The sequence below is a fragment of the Pan troglodytes genome, chromosome 19 (genome assembly GCF_028858775.2).
Source record: "Pan troglodytes isolate AG18354 chromosome 19, NHGRI_mPanTro3-v2.0_pri, whole genome shotgun sequence".
Lineage (NCBI taxonomy): Eukaryota > Metazoa > Chordata > Mammalia > Primates > Hominidae > Pan > Pan troglodytes.
This window is the reverse complement of record NC_072417.2, coordinates 57,583,189-57,599,717: the sequence shown is the minus strand read 5'-3', so window position 1 is coordinate 57,599,717 and position 16,529 is coordinate 57,583,189.

The following is a 16,529-nucleotide window of genomic DNA, read 5'->3' as shown; positions in this document are numbered from 1 at the left end:
CATTTATCACTATCAAATCGATAGCCAGTATTTATTTTGCAAAAGGATATGACATTTTCTTTTGTTTGAAACATAGTCACCTAGTTTATAGACTTGAATTCTGCACATTTTCTTAGCACAGGAATTAATTTCTTAAGAAACAACAACACGAAGGGGCTATTAAAATGCTCTGGTTGGATGATAATTTGATAATAGATCATTTTGCTTGAAATAGATGGGCTCTTAAGTTAGGCTTAGACAAGGATTCTTTTTCTTTGCTCTTCACATTTAATACTGATTGATCAATGATAGACAGAAAAAGGAAAGTGATATACAAAACACAGAAGTGAGGTACAGAAACAGCCGTATTGGGGCTGGGTGCAGTGCCACATGCCTGTAACCCCAGCACTTTGGGAGGCCGAGGTGGGCAGACCACTTGAGGCCAGGAGTTTGAGACTGGCCTGGGCTACATGGTGAAACCCCGTCTCAACTAAAAATACAAAAATTAGCCGGGCATGGTAGTGTGTAGTCCTAGCTACTCGGGAGGCTGAGGCAGAAGAATCATTTGAACCCAGGTGTCTGAGGCTGCAGTGAGTTGAGATCATGCCATTGCACTCTAGCCTGGGAGACAGAGTGAGACCCTCTCTCAAAAAACAAACAACAAACAAACAAACAAACGAAACAGCCAGCTTGGTTATAGCTCAGCATTTGTCTTATTTGAACACAGTTTGAACAGTTGGCTGCCTTTATTGGCCAAAACTCAGTGATTGGCATAAGAGTAAGTTATAGTCTCTGTATACCTCCAGTCAGACTGTAGTTCACTATGCATAGAAAAACCTGTAGGCCAAACTTAAAATAGGTAAGGAGACACCTTTAGGCTAAAGTTAATTTAACAAGTTTATTTACAACCTCTGTGCACAGGGTTTTTTTTTGCCTCCACCTGCAGCATTTGAAGTTGTTCCTGGGGGTCCAGGGTGTGCTCGTGAGGAAGGATAGTCCTGGCCCCGCGAGAGGGTCTTCAGGCCTGGGGAGGCATCCATTGTGCTGCTTCTTTCTTGCGCTCTGTTGCTTCCTCAGCTAGGTGCTGCATCCTGCCTTCCCCTGGACACTGCAGCTATTCACACACCAGGGCTCTAGAGGGACCCGGTCCCCAGAGTGGGGAGAATCCTCCTCTTCCTCTCTGATACCCTCTCTTTATTAGGTGACAGAATGGTGTTTCCTCCACTAGAGTGCTGGGAGCTTTCAGTCCTAACAGAACTTGATTTTAGTCTCTTTGAAAAGCAAGTATGAGTCCGGGGAGGCTGGCCTGGAAACAATGGCTTGCTGTACACACCATCATTTTTCTCCTCTGATTGGGAAATCCTTGTTACGGGTCACACTGCCTCCCTGACACTTTTCTTTTCCATTGAGTTCTGCCTGGACCCTCAGGCTTTCCGAATATAGATTTCTGGCCAACAGCCCCCAAATTGTGTTAGGCATGCTTGAACATGCCTGAACGTGGAGTAGAAACAGCTTAGGTCCAGGCTGGGGATAACAGAGCAACTCACATAAGGCTTATTTCCTTAAAAAAATAGATTGATTTGTTTAAAATTCAATTTCCTGTTAAAGGAATTCCCAAGTCCAGTATCCACTGCTCTTCTCTGCAAAATTTTAAAGAAATTATTACTTAAAAATAATTTGTCTAAAGAGACTCTTGACTACAGTTAATATTTTTAACAAATATTTTTGGTTTCTTTAGAAAAGAGGGTTTTTTTCTTTTCTTCTTTTTTTTTGGTGGGGCGGGGGCAGTCTGGTGATAAGTATCAGCTGCCTGAGCTCTGTTTATGGGGTGGGGTGGTGCCAGCAGATCTGCCAAACACAGGCTTTCAATGAACCCCTTCATTTTAGGCAACCATGCTTCCCCTCCACGATTTACATTGTGCAGATGGTCTCCGGTCTTCTCTCTAACTCCCTCCTGTGCTCCAAGCTGCTGCATTCAGCCGCCTGTTGCTCTGCCCATCCCACCTGTCAACACTCAGGCATCCCTTCTATGTCTTCTGGAAATTCGTTGAAATTAGTGATTTCCCCCCTTCCTGTTCTTTTCATTGCTCAAGGATAATATTTTTATAACGTCTCATTTTTATTTCAGAGAACTTTCGGAAAGGCACCATCGGTCTTGAGCTGGAAGCCCGCCTTTTAGGTTTTGAAGAGAGAAGAGGTGGAGGAGGATGTGTGCTCCATGAAGACGTGTTCACAGAATCTAACTTGCTATGGAGTGGCCAGAGGGCTTGACGAGGATGCCAACGGCCTTCAGATGTCTCCAGCTCCTATCACGGCTGTGTGAAGCTATAGGCTGTGGTAAAGACCAACCAGGGGAGAACAAGCAAAGGCCATTTATTCAGAGGCTGCTGTATCAGGGGAGTCAGCCACCCACACATGTCTTATGGAAAGCTGCTTCTGCCCCAACCCTGTTTTAGCTAGTCTTCAGTTTAATCTGATATCCGGTACCACCTCCTACCCCATTTCTACCCATCTTAGGTTCATTGGCTGGGACGCCTGTGACAAAAGACAGATTAACAAGAGAAAGGTACACAAATTTATTTAATATGTGTTATGTGACACAGGAGCCTTCAAAAGGAAATGAAGTTCTGAAGAAACAGCTAAACCTGAATGGTTTTTGTCGTAGATTTGAGAAGAATGAAGCATTGTGGGAAAATATGACAAAGTAAAGAAAAAGAATGAGAGAAATGTAATAAATCGGGGAATCTTAGAAAAGCCTGTTTGCTCAGATTACTCTCTGTGTCCCTTCAAAGAGATAATACCCAATGCTTGTTTCCCCTGTGTATAGGGAGGACCCCTCGCACAAAAGGGTTTTGATCTGCTTCAAGGGAATGTCAGACAGACAGTCTTTTCCTGTCCATGTACTTTCTCAAATTCCTTCAGCTTAAAATCAACATGTCAAGGTGCCATACTTTAAAGTAGTGATATGGTTTGGATCTGTGTCCCCACCAAATCTCCTGTTGAATTATAATCCCCAGTGTTGGAGGTGGGGCCTAGTGAGAAGTGATTGGGTCACGGGAGTGGAGTTCTCATGAATAAGTCAGCACCACCCCCTCAGTCCTGTTCTGCTGATAGCGTGTGAGTGAGTTATCATGAGATTTAGTTGCTTAAAAGTCGGTAGCACCTCCCCAACCTTCCTCCTGCCCTGGCCATGTGAAGTGCCGGCTCCACGACTTTGCCTCCCGCCATAATTGTAAGTTTCCTGAGGCCTCCCCAGAAGCTGATGCCGCCATTCTTTCCGGACAGCCTGCAGGATTGTGAGCCAATTAAGCCTTTTTTCTTTATAAATGATGCAGTCTCAGGCATTTCTTTATAGCAATAAAAGAATAGACTAATACAGGTAGTATGTGCTGAAACTCATCGCAGGTTATCGAAAAATGACCAGGAAGGGTATGGTAACCTAGGGTTGTTTAATAGGTCTTGTGATGCCGATTTTAGACTGGCCTTCTTCATTGGTAAGAGTTGTTAAGAATCTTCTTTCTGGCACAGGAGAGGGAGACATCTTTTCCAAATGTAAATTTCCTTTACAAGAGGAAGACGCATTAGAGCTTTTCCTGGATCTACTGGTTCTCAATGGCCTTTAGTTCAAAATTGTCCATATGCCAAAGAGGCATATTTTGGGTGGCATGCTTTGCTACCCTTCAAAGCCAAATCTACACTCCTACCTGATCACATAAGACACCTTGCTTCCACCAGTGTGCCACATCAGTTTACCATTGTCATGGCAACACCAGGAGTTACTGTCCCTTTCCATGACAATGATCTGGTGACCCAAAAGTTACTACCCCTTCCCTAGAAATTTCTGCATAAACCACTCCTTAATCTGCATGCAATTAAAGCTAGGTATAAATATGACTGCAAAACTGCCCTGAGCTGCTACCCTGCCTGTGGGGTAGCCCTGCTCTGCAGGAGCAGTCACGGAGCTGTAACACTGCCAGAGTTGTAACACTGCTGCTTCAATAAAGCTGTTTTCTTCTACCTCTGGCTGGCCCTTTAATTCTTTCCTGGGCAAAGCCAAGAACCTTGTGGGCTAAGCTCTGCTTTGGGCCTCACCCGCACTACATCAGAAGGAACATATATTTTTCCTCTTTTATAATTTCCTCCCTCACCCTGAAGCCCTAAACACATTTTCCTTTGTTTGGCCTAAGATAACCTTTAGGTTACTCATCACTGTGTACTCCCACGTGTATGTGTGATGCACATGTCAGTAAACATCATTTGTTTTATTTCTTGTTAACCTTTTACTTGCCTAATGTATAGGGCTCCAGCTGGAGAAGCTACAATGGGTAAAGAAAGATGATTATTATTTTTTTCTCCCCTACAGCTTTGCCTCGTTGGTCCAGAGTTCGAAGCAGGGACAAAAATTAGAGAACTGTCAGTTATCAATCAAGTCCTGGTCATTTGGCCAATTGCTATAGGGGTTATTGCTTTGGCTTCCTGGGTTGATGGTAGAGATAGCAGTCTGACTTCCTGCAAGTCTGAATTATGGCACGCTGGCTTCCTCGGCTGGTTATTGTAGATAAGGAGTTGGTTTCCTGGGTAGGTTGCTGCAGGTTGTGGGTCAGAGGTCTATTTTTATATACTGTCTGGCCATTGTCCATGGCTACATTCAGTTTCTCATGACTATAACTGATTTGGAAATTTTATTCATCTCGGGTTTTCAAGAGCAATAGATAAAATTTTTTGGTAATGCCAGGCATTTCATGCATATTATCTCATTTAATCACCATGCCAGCTCCTCAGTGGGTTAATATTTACCTTATTTTTTGGAACAGAAAATGGAGGCAAAGAGCCTGAAAAATTTGCCAAGATCAAAATACCTCAGGAGTAGCAGAGTTGAGGTTTTGAACCTAAGTCTAATTCTTTTGAAGCTCATCCCTTCCTCTAGATGTATGACAAAACTTCTCAAGCAAACACGAGTTGTGGCAGTAACCAGGCTGTGGGACTGGTGGATCGGGAAACATGAGTCCCCTTCAATGTGGCTCTCTTGTCTGCATGCCAGGGGGCTTTCCAGCAAATCCATAGTTGGTTCCAGTCCTCCCTTCAGCTGCTTTTATTTTTTTATATTTTTTAATTGTGCAAAGTACACATAAAATAAAATTTACCATTTTAATGTGTACAATTCATCAGCATTAAGTACATTCAAATATTGTGCAGCCATCATCAGAACTTTATCATCATCCCAAATGGAAACCCATACCCTTTGGCAGTCACTCTCCCTTTTCCCTTCCTTTCCACCCTGTGGAGAGGAGGAAAAACATCTTTTTTCTCTACCTGTCCTCCATTCCTGGCTGAGGTCCCACACCAAAAAGGAGATTAATAGGAGAAAAGCAAACAAATGTATTTAATATAAGTTTTGTGTGACACAGTAAACTTCATAAGAAAATAGAGTCCCGAGAAATAGCCAAACCTGAATAGTTTTATGCTAGGTTTGATGAAGAATGGACCATCATGGAGAAATAGAACAAAAAGAGTGTGATCTAACAGCGATAAACTGGGAGGAACTTAGCAAGGTCTATTTGTTCAAAATCAGTGTCCTTGTGTTTTCAGAGAGGAAGATGTTTCTTTCCTCTGGGTATAGGAGGGCACCTCTCCCATGAGACTCTTATGACCTGCTTCAGGGGAAGGTCAGAAAATCCTTCCTGCACATACTTTCTCAAATTCCTTTAGCTTAAAATATTCCTTCAGCTTAAAATATTCACTGTGCCAAGGTGCCATATTTTGGCGGTAATGTGTCTTGAAATTCTGTCATCTGGAAATCACGAATCTACTTTCTGCCTTGTGGATTTGCCTATTCTGAATATTTTATATGAATGAAATCATATTCTAATCATATTCTAAGAGGCCTTTTGTGTCTGGCTTACTTCACTTCGTGTAAGATTTTCCAGGTCCATCCGTGTTGTAGCCTGTGTAAGTACCTCATTCCTTTATTTAAGGCTGAGTACTATTCTGACATATGGATATGACACATTGGTTTATCCAGCCATCTGTAGATGGACACTTGTTTCTACCTTTTGCTACTGGGAGACATTATGCTGTGAACATAGGAGTATAAGTTTTTGTCTGGACCTCCAGCAGCTTTGGCTCTGTGCTCCCAGAGAGCTCACTGTATCATCATCCCCTTGTTTCTCTACCAGACCTAGAATTCTTCCATTTTATTTTTTTGAGAGCAAGTATCGCTCTGTTGCCCAAGCTGGAGTGCAGTGGTGTGATCTCAGCTCACTGCAACCTCCGCCTCCCAAGTTCAAGTGATTCTCCTGCCTCAGCCTCCTGAGTAGCTGGGATTATGGGCACCTGCCACCACGTACGGCAAATTTTTGTATTTTTAGTAGAGACACGGTCTCACCATGTTGGCCAGGTTGCTCTCGAACTCTTGACCTCAGGTGATCCACCCGTCTTGGCCTCCCAAAGTGCTGGGATTACAGGCCTGAGCCACCACGCCCTGCCCAGACCTGGGATTCAACCCTGGGGCAGTCCATCTTCTGGAACAGGTAGGGCAGGCTGTGGAGGTAAGCAGGAGAGCTCTAGGAAGTACCTTGAGTGAGCTCCATGCAGGTGCCCCTTCTGTGACTGAAAGTTATACCACGTAAAATATTTTCTTAGGCTGAATGCCCGACCCTTTCTCTGCCTGTCAAACTGTGACTCACCTTTTACATCTGGTTCAAATGTCGCTTCTCTGACTTATGTTCTTGGCAGTATTCTTTTGGGTATAAGATACTCAAAGAAAAGATGGTGTAAATCCTAAAGAAATCCATAGGCATTAAGGATAGGAGCTATGGTAATAGCCAGGATTCATGGTAACTATAAGCAAAGAGTGGAAAGCTACCAGAGCCACGCTGCCACTTTCTTAATCTCCCTTCATCCTGCCCCTCCCTCTTGTCTTCTCTCCATCTCTCACCAGACGCTGAAGTATCTTTGCCTTTCTCTTTGCTTTGTCTCTACTGTGGCACATGACCCAACATGGCCATTGCTAGCCTTTCCACGTTGTAATCCTTCAACTTCAGTTACTGTTTTCTGGTGACATCTCTTTCTGTCCTTTTGTTGACTCAATGCATGGATATCTGGCTTCATCATGGGTGGGTCCCCTCATGTAATGTGTCCCCCCTCCTGGTCTTTGACCCCTGAAACCAGGGTCATGTGACCTCCTGTCCCCTGTGGGTAGACTTTCCAGATGTATCTATAAGAATCCCCCAAGCATATGTAATGTCTCTTGCTTTTGTATTTATTTATTTTTTTGAGGCAGAGTCTCATTCTATTGCCCAGGCTGGAGTGCAGTGGCATGATCTTGGCTCACTGCAACCTCCACCTCCTAAGTTCAAGGGATTCTCCTGCCTCAGCTTCCCAAGTAACTGGGACTACAGGCGTGTGCCATTATGCCCAGCTAATTTTTGTATTTTTAGTAGAGATGGAGTTTCACTATATGTTGGTCAGGTTGGTCTCAAACTCCTGACCTCAGGTGATCTGCCTGCCTCAGCCTCCCAAAGTGCTGAGATTACAGGTGTGAGCCACTGAGTGCTGGCCACTTTTGTATTCTTATAGCACTTTGTCATGTAGGCACCTAAGCACTTTGTCATGTATCCACCTAAACAAGTGGATAACATTCAAATACCACATTTGCTCTAGGAAAATGAACTATTGCATGGCAGGGACTATTCTGGGTATAGCTGATATTTCCAGCACAGCCACTTGCATATTGTTGTTTAATACTAATATGCTTTAAAAATACAGAATCGGATGAGATTAAGATACTTAAGTTTCTTCCAAATGTATGAGAACATATTTAAAGGCAATGTCTGGGAATTCCAAACTAGAGGCTGCATTTGGACTAATAATTTGAGAGCACACTGAGTTTATCAGATTTGTTTTCCTTACCTTGAACAAGCTGCTTCAAAGCAGAAAGATGGGGGTGTCATTTCTCAGCCATAGGGGTGAGAGAGTCACTTGCATGTAGAGAATGTGCAGAAAGGCAGTTCTAGCGGATACAGAGCCCTGCAAAGAGATCACCTAGTGAGTTCAGAGACGGCACTGGGTGGGCTGGCGTCTGTGTGTGTGTGCGGCACCCTCAGAGGACAGCACTTTCTCACCCATCATCCCACTTCCTGCTGGAATCGTTATATGGCAGCCACCAGTAGAGCCTTCATTAAGCCCCTCCCTTGGGTCAAGCAGGCCAAGGAAGCGGAAACCTGAGCTTGTACAATAGCAGTCTAGCCTTTGTTTAATGTGGCTAGGATTTAATGTGTCTAATGTGGTTGAGTGAGATTGAATGGGGAGAGGAGATTATTGGCAGTAGGTTTGGTGAGGACTGAAGCTGGCCAAATAGGCACTTTATTCTAATGATGACCGAATGCTCCTGTTCCTACTCCTTTTACTTGCAAATTAGTTTACTCCCCCCAGGCTAGGCGAGGAGGTGGCTCACGCCTGTAATCCTGGCAATTTGGGAGGTGGAGATGGAAGGATCCCTTGAGCCCAGGAGTTTAAGACCAGCCCGGGCAACATAGTGAGACCCCTAGCTTTACAAAGAAAATTAGCCGGGCACAGTGGTGTGTGCCCAGTCCCAGCTACTAGGGAGGCTGAGGCAGGAGAATCCCTTGAGCCCAGGAGTTCAAAACTGCAGCAAGCTGTGATTGTACCACTGCACTCCAGCCTGGGCAACACAGTGACATCTTGTCTCAAAAAAAAAAAAAAGAAAAGGAAAAGAAAAAACAATCAAATCAGTTTCACTTTCCAGTCATTTTTTTTCTGGCCTTCAGTTCAGACTCTGTGGTTGCCTGCAGGGAGGAAGAGTTCACACATTTTAGGTACAAAGATTAGGGCAATATTGACATGGCAAATATACTTCTCAAAGAACAGTGGACTGAAAGATGTGGATGCAGTTAGCTTGGAGCCAAATGGGTGCTGCTCTGTGACTATGCAAAGACAGTCTTGGACCTCCAAGAAGAAGTAATTGGGCCGGGCATGGTGGCTCACAACTGTAATCCCAGCACTTTGGGAGGCCGAGGTGGGTGAATCTTTTGAGGACAGGAGTTTGAGATCAGCCTGGCCAACATAGTGAAACCCCGTCTCCACTAAAAATACAAAAAAAACTTAGCTGGACTTGGTGGTACACACCTGTAATCCTAACTACTAGGGAGGCTGAGGTAGCAGAATCACTTGAACCTGGGAGATGGAGGTTGCAGTGAGCCAAGATTGCACCACTGCACTCCAGCCTGGGCAACAGAGTAAGACTCTGTTTCAAAAAAGAAGTAATTGGACCAGGCAGTGGGAAGTAGAGATGGGGTCTTTGGGATGAGAACAAGTGGAGGATTCTCCTTTGGATCTGGTTTCTAATATTTCCCAAAAATGTGGTACGCAGACCAATGATGATAGAATATAATCATTGGTTATATGGACTGCTAGGTATTAATTTTAATGTGGATTAGAAAAAGCAATATAACTTGCACTCCAAGTGTGTGATTCTAAAGCCGTGGCAATCCCGTTTATGCAGAACATACGGATCCCAGGCTTGGTGTAAGCACATGCTCGTCAATATTTTAAACCTGTAACCGGACTTTCTTCCGTGGTATTTTTAGAAATACCAGTAGAATGAATAACCATTTCTGTATTGCCTTCACACCCAGGAAGCTTTCTTCAGCCCTCTCTCTTTGGGACTATCAGGCTCTGCTGGGGATGAGAGTGATTCGGAAAGACTGTTGAGCCCACTCTCCCAGACAGACCACACAGAAATGAATGCTTGAGCAAGAGTGGACTGTTCTCGGTGTGCCTAGCCTGCATGGTGGCACTGGCCCCTGAAATAATGCTACAGTGAACCAAGGGAAGCCTGGGCCTGTGCCAACAGTGCCCATGCAGCCAAGCCTCTTGGAAACATAAAAGGGGAATCTAATACAAGTTTCAGTTATGGGCTACTTCTTTTCAGCTTAAAAAAGTTATTTAAAAATTCAATTAATTGGCCAGGTGTAGTGGCTCACGCCTGTAATCCCAGCACTTTGGGAGGCCAAGGCGGGCAGATCACAAGGTCAGGAGATCGAGACCATCCTGGCCAACATTGTGAAACTCCATCTCTACTAAAAATACCAAAATTAGCTGGGCAAGGTGGGTGACACATGCCTGTAATCCCAGCTACTCAGGAGGAGGAAGCAGGAGAATCCCTTGAACCAGAGAGTTGGAGGTTGCAGTGAGCAGAGATCGTGCCACAGCACTCTAGCCTGGCGATAGAGTGAGACTGTCTCAAAAAAAAATTCAATTAATTAATTTTATTTTTATTATTTTTATAAGAGATGCGGTCTCACTCTATTGTCCAGACTAGAGTGCAGTGGTGCAATCATAGCTCACTGCAGCCTCCAACTCCTGGGCTCAAGCAATCTTCCCATGTCAGTCTCTCACGTAGCTGGGACTACAGGTGTGTGCTACCACACATGGGTAATTTTTATTTTTGTTACCTTTTTAGAGAAAGGGTCTCACCGTGTTGCTCAGTCTGGTCTTAAGCTCCTGGCCTCAAGTGATGCTCCTGCTTCAGCCTTCTGAGTAGCTGGGATTACTTGTGTGAGCCACCACATCTGGCTGTTTTTAAATGACCAATAATAACTGTATAAATGTATTGGGTTCAATATGATGTTTTGATACATGTTTACATTGTGGAATGATTAAATCAGGCTAATTAACTTATCCTTCACCTTACAGACATCATTTTTTGGCGGTGAAAACATTTAAAATGTACTCTTTTAACAGTTTTTAAATATGCAATGCATTATTATTTATGGTCACCATTCTGCGTACTAGATCACTAAAACTTATTCCTCTCGTCTCTCTGAAAGTTTGTACCCTTTGCTGAACATTTCTCCTTTCCCCATCCAAACCCCTCTCTCAGCCTCTGATAATCACCGTTCTACTTTCTACTGCTATGAGATCAACATTTTTAGCTTCCACCTATAAGTGAGGTAATGCAGTATTTGTCTTTCTGTGCCTGGTTTATTTCATTTAGCATGATGTCCTCTAGTTCATCCATGTTGTAGCAAATGACAGGATTCCTTCTTTTTAAAATGCTAAATAGTATTCCGTTGTGTATATATACCATGTTTTCTTTTCCACTGATGGATTCATAGTTTGCTTCTGTATCTTAGCTGTTGTGAATAATGCTGTGACGAGTGTGGGAAAGCAGGCATCTCTTGGACATATTTAATTTACTTTGTATGTATACTCAGTAGTGGGGCTGCCAGATCAGATGGTAATTCTCCTCTTAGGTTTGGATGGAACACCCATACTGTTTTCTATAATTGGCTGTATGTGGTGGGGATTTTTGGTGGTAAATTATCAAGGTATCTCATTTTGAGTATTATTCTAACATTCTTTTCTAAATACAATTTTAAACTTAAGAGCATTATTTTGTTTTTTAATCTCATATACTATTTTGGGCTACTTCTGGATTTTTGACCAAGTGTTTCTACTTTTATTTATTTTTTCTTTTCTTTTCTTTTTTTTTTTTTTGAGGCGAAGTCTCACTCTGTTGCCCAGGCTGGAGTGCTCACTGTAACCTCTGCCTCCCAGGTTCAAGTGATTCTCCTGCCTCAGCCTTCTGAGGAGCTGGGATTACAGGCAAGCGACATCACGCCTGGCTAATTTTTGTATTTTTTGTAGAGATGAGGTTGGCCAGGCTGGTCTTGAACTCCTGATCTCAGGTGATCCTTCCACCTCGGCCTCCTAAAGTGCTGGGATTACAGGCGTGAGCCACTGTGCCCGGCCTCTACTTTTCAAATTGCAGTAGTGAAGGAGTTAAAAACATGCCATCCCCAAATATATTTCTCTAACATATTGACTATGTGAGTTAAAGTCACTTGAAGTACAGCAGATAACAGAAGATCACACTGACCTTCATGCTGTTTCTTAAAAGCCAGAGATGCAATTCCCACGTGACAGACACCCTCCCCGTACGAAGAGAAATAACACGCTTATCCTCAATGATATAAAGTTGAGACTAAAAGAATTCTGTAAGACTCTGTTAAAATAACTTCTCTTTTAAGTTTCCCCACATATTTCAGATGCTTCTTTTTTATTATTATTATTATTATTATACTTTAAGTTCTAGGGTACATGTGCACAATGTGCAGGTTTGTTACATATGTATACATGTGCTGTGTTGGTTTGCTGCACCCATTAACTCCTCATTTACATTAGGTATTTCATCTAACGCTATCCCTCCTCCCTCCCCCCACCCCATGACAGGCCCCAGTGTGTGATGTTCCCCTTCCTGTGTCCAAGTGTTCTCATTGTTCAGTTCCCACCTATGAGTGAGAACATGCGGTGTTTGGTTTTCTGTCCTTGCAATAGTTTGCTGAGAATGATGGTTTCCAGCTTCATCCATGTCCCTACAAAGGACATGAACGCATCATTTTTTATGGCTGCATAGTATTCCATGGTGTATATGTGCCACATTTTCTTAATCCAGTCTATCATTGATGGGCATTTGGGTTGGTTCCAAGTCTTTGCTATTGTAAATAGTGCCGCAGATGCTTCTTTACAACTTACTATTCTTTGTTCAATTCAGCACATAACTGACTCTAACTGCTTCTAAGAGCCCCTGTGCCACATAAAATCTGTATTAAATAAGCTTATATATAGGCATACCTTGGAGATATTGCGGGTTGGCTCCCAACCACTGAAATAAGCAAATACCTCAATAAAGCAAGTCACATGAATTTTTTTGGTTTCCTAGTGCATATAAAGTTTATGCTTACACTAAACTGTAGCCTGTTAACTCTGCAGTAGAATTATGTCTAAAAACAATGCATAGACCTTATTTGTAAAATACTTTATTGCTAAAAGATGCTAAAGAAATAAGTGCCTCATGTTGGAAAAATGGCACGGACAGACTTGCTTGACTTGCAGTTGCCACGAACCTTCCATTTGTAAAATAAAACACAGTATCTCTGAAATGCAATACAGCTACGCACAGTATGCCTGTATTTTTCTCCTGTTAATCTTTTAGATGTCAATTTAATTCTTGGGTCCAGCCTAACAGGATGGAGGTGGAGTTTTGTCTTCCCTGTAGTATGGTTATCAAGTTTCCTTGAAAACTAGATTTAAGGGGTTTTCTTTTAAAGGTAATTTTTTTTTTGAGACAGAGTCTCACTCTCTTGCCAGGCTGGAGGGCAGTGGTGCGATCTCGGCTCACTGCAACCTCTGCCTCCCGGGCTCAAGCGATTCTCCTGCTTCAGCCTCCCAAGTAGCTGGGACTGCAGGCGTGCGCCACCATGCCCAGTTAGTTTTTGTATTTTTAGTAGAGATGGGGTTTCACCATGCTGGCCAGGATGATCTCTTGACCTTGTGATCCACCCACCTCGGCCTCTCAAAGTGCTGGGATTACAGGCATGAGCCACCGCGCCCAGCCTAAAGGTAATATGTTTTAAGAAAAATATGAAGTACTGATAAAGTGTCTTGGAATGTGACACCTGGTGCCTCTAGGTGACGTGTGGATATAGCAAAGATCTGGAAAGTAGCAAAAGTTAGGCAAACACTGGCTTACATCATTACTTTGTTCTTACACCTCCTGCTTTTGGAAACTGTGTGTCCCAAGGTCAAGATTGAATCCCCCCTCTGTCTTAAACGCAGAAGCTGGTGTTCCCCTCTCTGAACTTTAGTGGTACTATCTATCTATCCCATTAGTTCCCTATTTTTTTTCTTTTCTTTTTTTTTTTTGGAGACAGAGTCTCACTCTAACACCCAGGCTGGAGTGCAGTGATGTGATTGATCTTGGCTCACTGCAACCTCCGCTTCCCAGGTTCAAGTGATTCTTCTGCGTCGGTCTCCTGAGTAGCTGGAATTACAGGCATGCACCACCACACCCAGCCATATATATATATATATATATATATATTTTTTTTTTTTTGTATTTTTTAGTAGAGACAGGGTTTCACCATGTTGGCCAGGCTGGTCTGTATCTCCTGACTCAAGAGATCTGCTCGCCTTGGTCTCCCAAAATGCTGGGATTACAAGCGTGGACCACCATGCCTGGCCCCGATGGGCCCTTAGAGTAGTGGTCCTGTGTGGTTAGTTCTGCTTCTGTATGCTCAAATCCTGCCTTCCCAACAAGACCTAACACTCTTTGAGGGGAAGGATGGGGTCCATATCTCCAGCCCCAAGTAGGGGAAAAGAACCATCTTCCCCCACCCATTGCTCTGTTCATGGCTGAAGCCCCTGTGACAAAAACAATTAACAAAAGGAAAGCATAACAAATTTATATAATAAGTTTATGTAATATGGGAAACTTCAGAAATGAAGTCACAAAGAAACAGGTAAACCTGTGTATTTTCAGTGCTTGGTTTGATGGAGAACTGAGTAGACCTGGAGGAGAGTGACTGTATTTTTTAAAAGTATGCAAGAAACTTGTGGGAACTTAGCAAAGCTGATTTGTTCAGATTCTTCTCTGTGACCCTGTGTCTTCAGAGAGAAGAAAGTTCCTTTCCTCTGGGCATAGAAAGAGCCCCCGTGGAACGAGAATCCTGGGATCTGATTCAGGGGAGAAGGGCAGAAGAAGGTGAGAGTCACTTTCCTGTTTCTGCTGTTTTCTCAAATGTGAATGTACCATGTTTTAGGGTGTCCTGAACCCCATCTCCCACCCATCCTGCCTTGGCCCATAGTCTCTCGTACTGTTTAATGACAACAGCAAATTCCTTATCCTCGCCAAGATTCGGTTTCCCCATCTGTAAACGGAGATAATGATGAGCTCACTTCATACTTTTACTTCATTGTTGCCAGGGCTAAGGGAGTGAAGCTGGCAATAGATAAATGGTGCCTGATACAATTAATATTTCCTTGTGGGGCCATACAAAAGGACACAGCACTCTGTTCTCCTAGATTGTTAACTTTCAGTCTTAAATAAAAGAGCTAGGGAAGAAAAAGCTGTTAAGGGGCCAGTTTGAGAAAGAGACAGTAAGCAACAGTTTGTTTCTCAGGGGGTGCAGCCTCCCCTGGGTATGGGCAGGAATTTACCAGGCAGCACACACACAGGGCACTTTGAGCACAGCCCACTTACCTGCTAAGACTTAGGGGGTGTCTGAGGCACTCAGAGCACTGAGCGGGCTATTGTGGGCCCCGAACCAGGAAAAAGCGTCCCTGTAAGTGAGCAAAATGCACCCTTTCTCTGGGTTAAAATTCCCAAACTCAAAAGGTTTCAAGTGATCTTATTTTATTGTTATTTTCTTTAACAGAAGACTTTGAGGTGTGAACCGAAAGTCGTTATTCCTCCCCTGAGCTTGACTGCTGGATTACCCAGAGGAGCCCAGTGTCCTGCAATGAATGGGCATATTATGCTTTCCATTAAAAGTTGTGGCTCTTAATTAAAAACGTGATCGTGAGTCTTTATGGAGACATTGTTTAGGTTTTCTTTAGCTGTTAACACATAATAAATCATTTTAAAAGGAACTTTCCCCCTATCTTTTAATGGTTAGTGCATTTTAAAAAAGTGATTTGAAAATAAAACTGGGATTAAATTTAGTGTTTGACAAGGTGCTAAGGGGCTCACCACCTCTGCCAGGATAAGACAAGAGGGCTTTACTTCATTTGCTACTGACCTTCTTGTTTTCCTAGTTCTAGCCTGGCTTGATCGATTCAAATGGCAGGGTGACTTTGGTGTCAGAAGTTTAACTGGCAGGTATCAGGAAAAGCTGCAGACAGCCTACGCTACCCCATCTTTCCTTTATTATCTTGCAATTGCAAAGCATTCAACTCTGCTGAGAAGAAAAGCCTGCTTTCTTAATGAACTCTCCAGTAATGCTATAAAGCAAGGAATGGCGTGGGTCGCGTGCGGGCGCATGTGTATAATCCATGAATGCCGGAGACCTCGCCCTCATTCTGTCTTCCTAGCACAGGTTCCTTGAGAGTGCAGTGAGTGGCTTGAGATCTTGGCTGCCAGTCATCTCGGGAGTTCTGAGCGAACAGAGGCAGGGACTGGCTTGTGTCTGAATGACGGTCACAAAGACTTCTGCATTTATTGTGCAAGTTCTTAGGGCCCTTGGGTTGGATGGAACAGAGGACTCAAGACGGAAGGACAAGCCGGGAGATGTGGCACCGTGGGTGTGCAATGTACCTATAGGAATGGCTGCAGACTGCATTCCTCTGCAAAGGAGGAAAACAATACTCCATGCGGGTATTATGAGAGGACACGTGCGAAAGGGTTTTTGCAAACTGAGTGTCACCAGACAAATAGGAGAGATGATGATGATGCTTCTGCCAATTCTGCTTCACAATCATTTTCAAAAATCATTTCTTTGCAAAATTTCTAGTTGGCTGAGAAGATGGTTTCAGCTCTCTGCGTCCTGCTTTCTAACGAGATTTCCAGATAGAGAAAGGCACTATGTTGTTTGCTGCTAGGCAAGATGCTTGCTGTCCATGACGTTTTCCTTGCTGCGAGGTGCCCATCTCTAAGCTAGGATTCGGCCTCAGAGCCTCGGTGTTGCAGTTTCGCCGAGAGGCCAGGAGAGGGCGGGCTGCCCCTCTGCTCTTCCGCACCTGGACGCCGG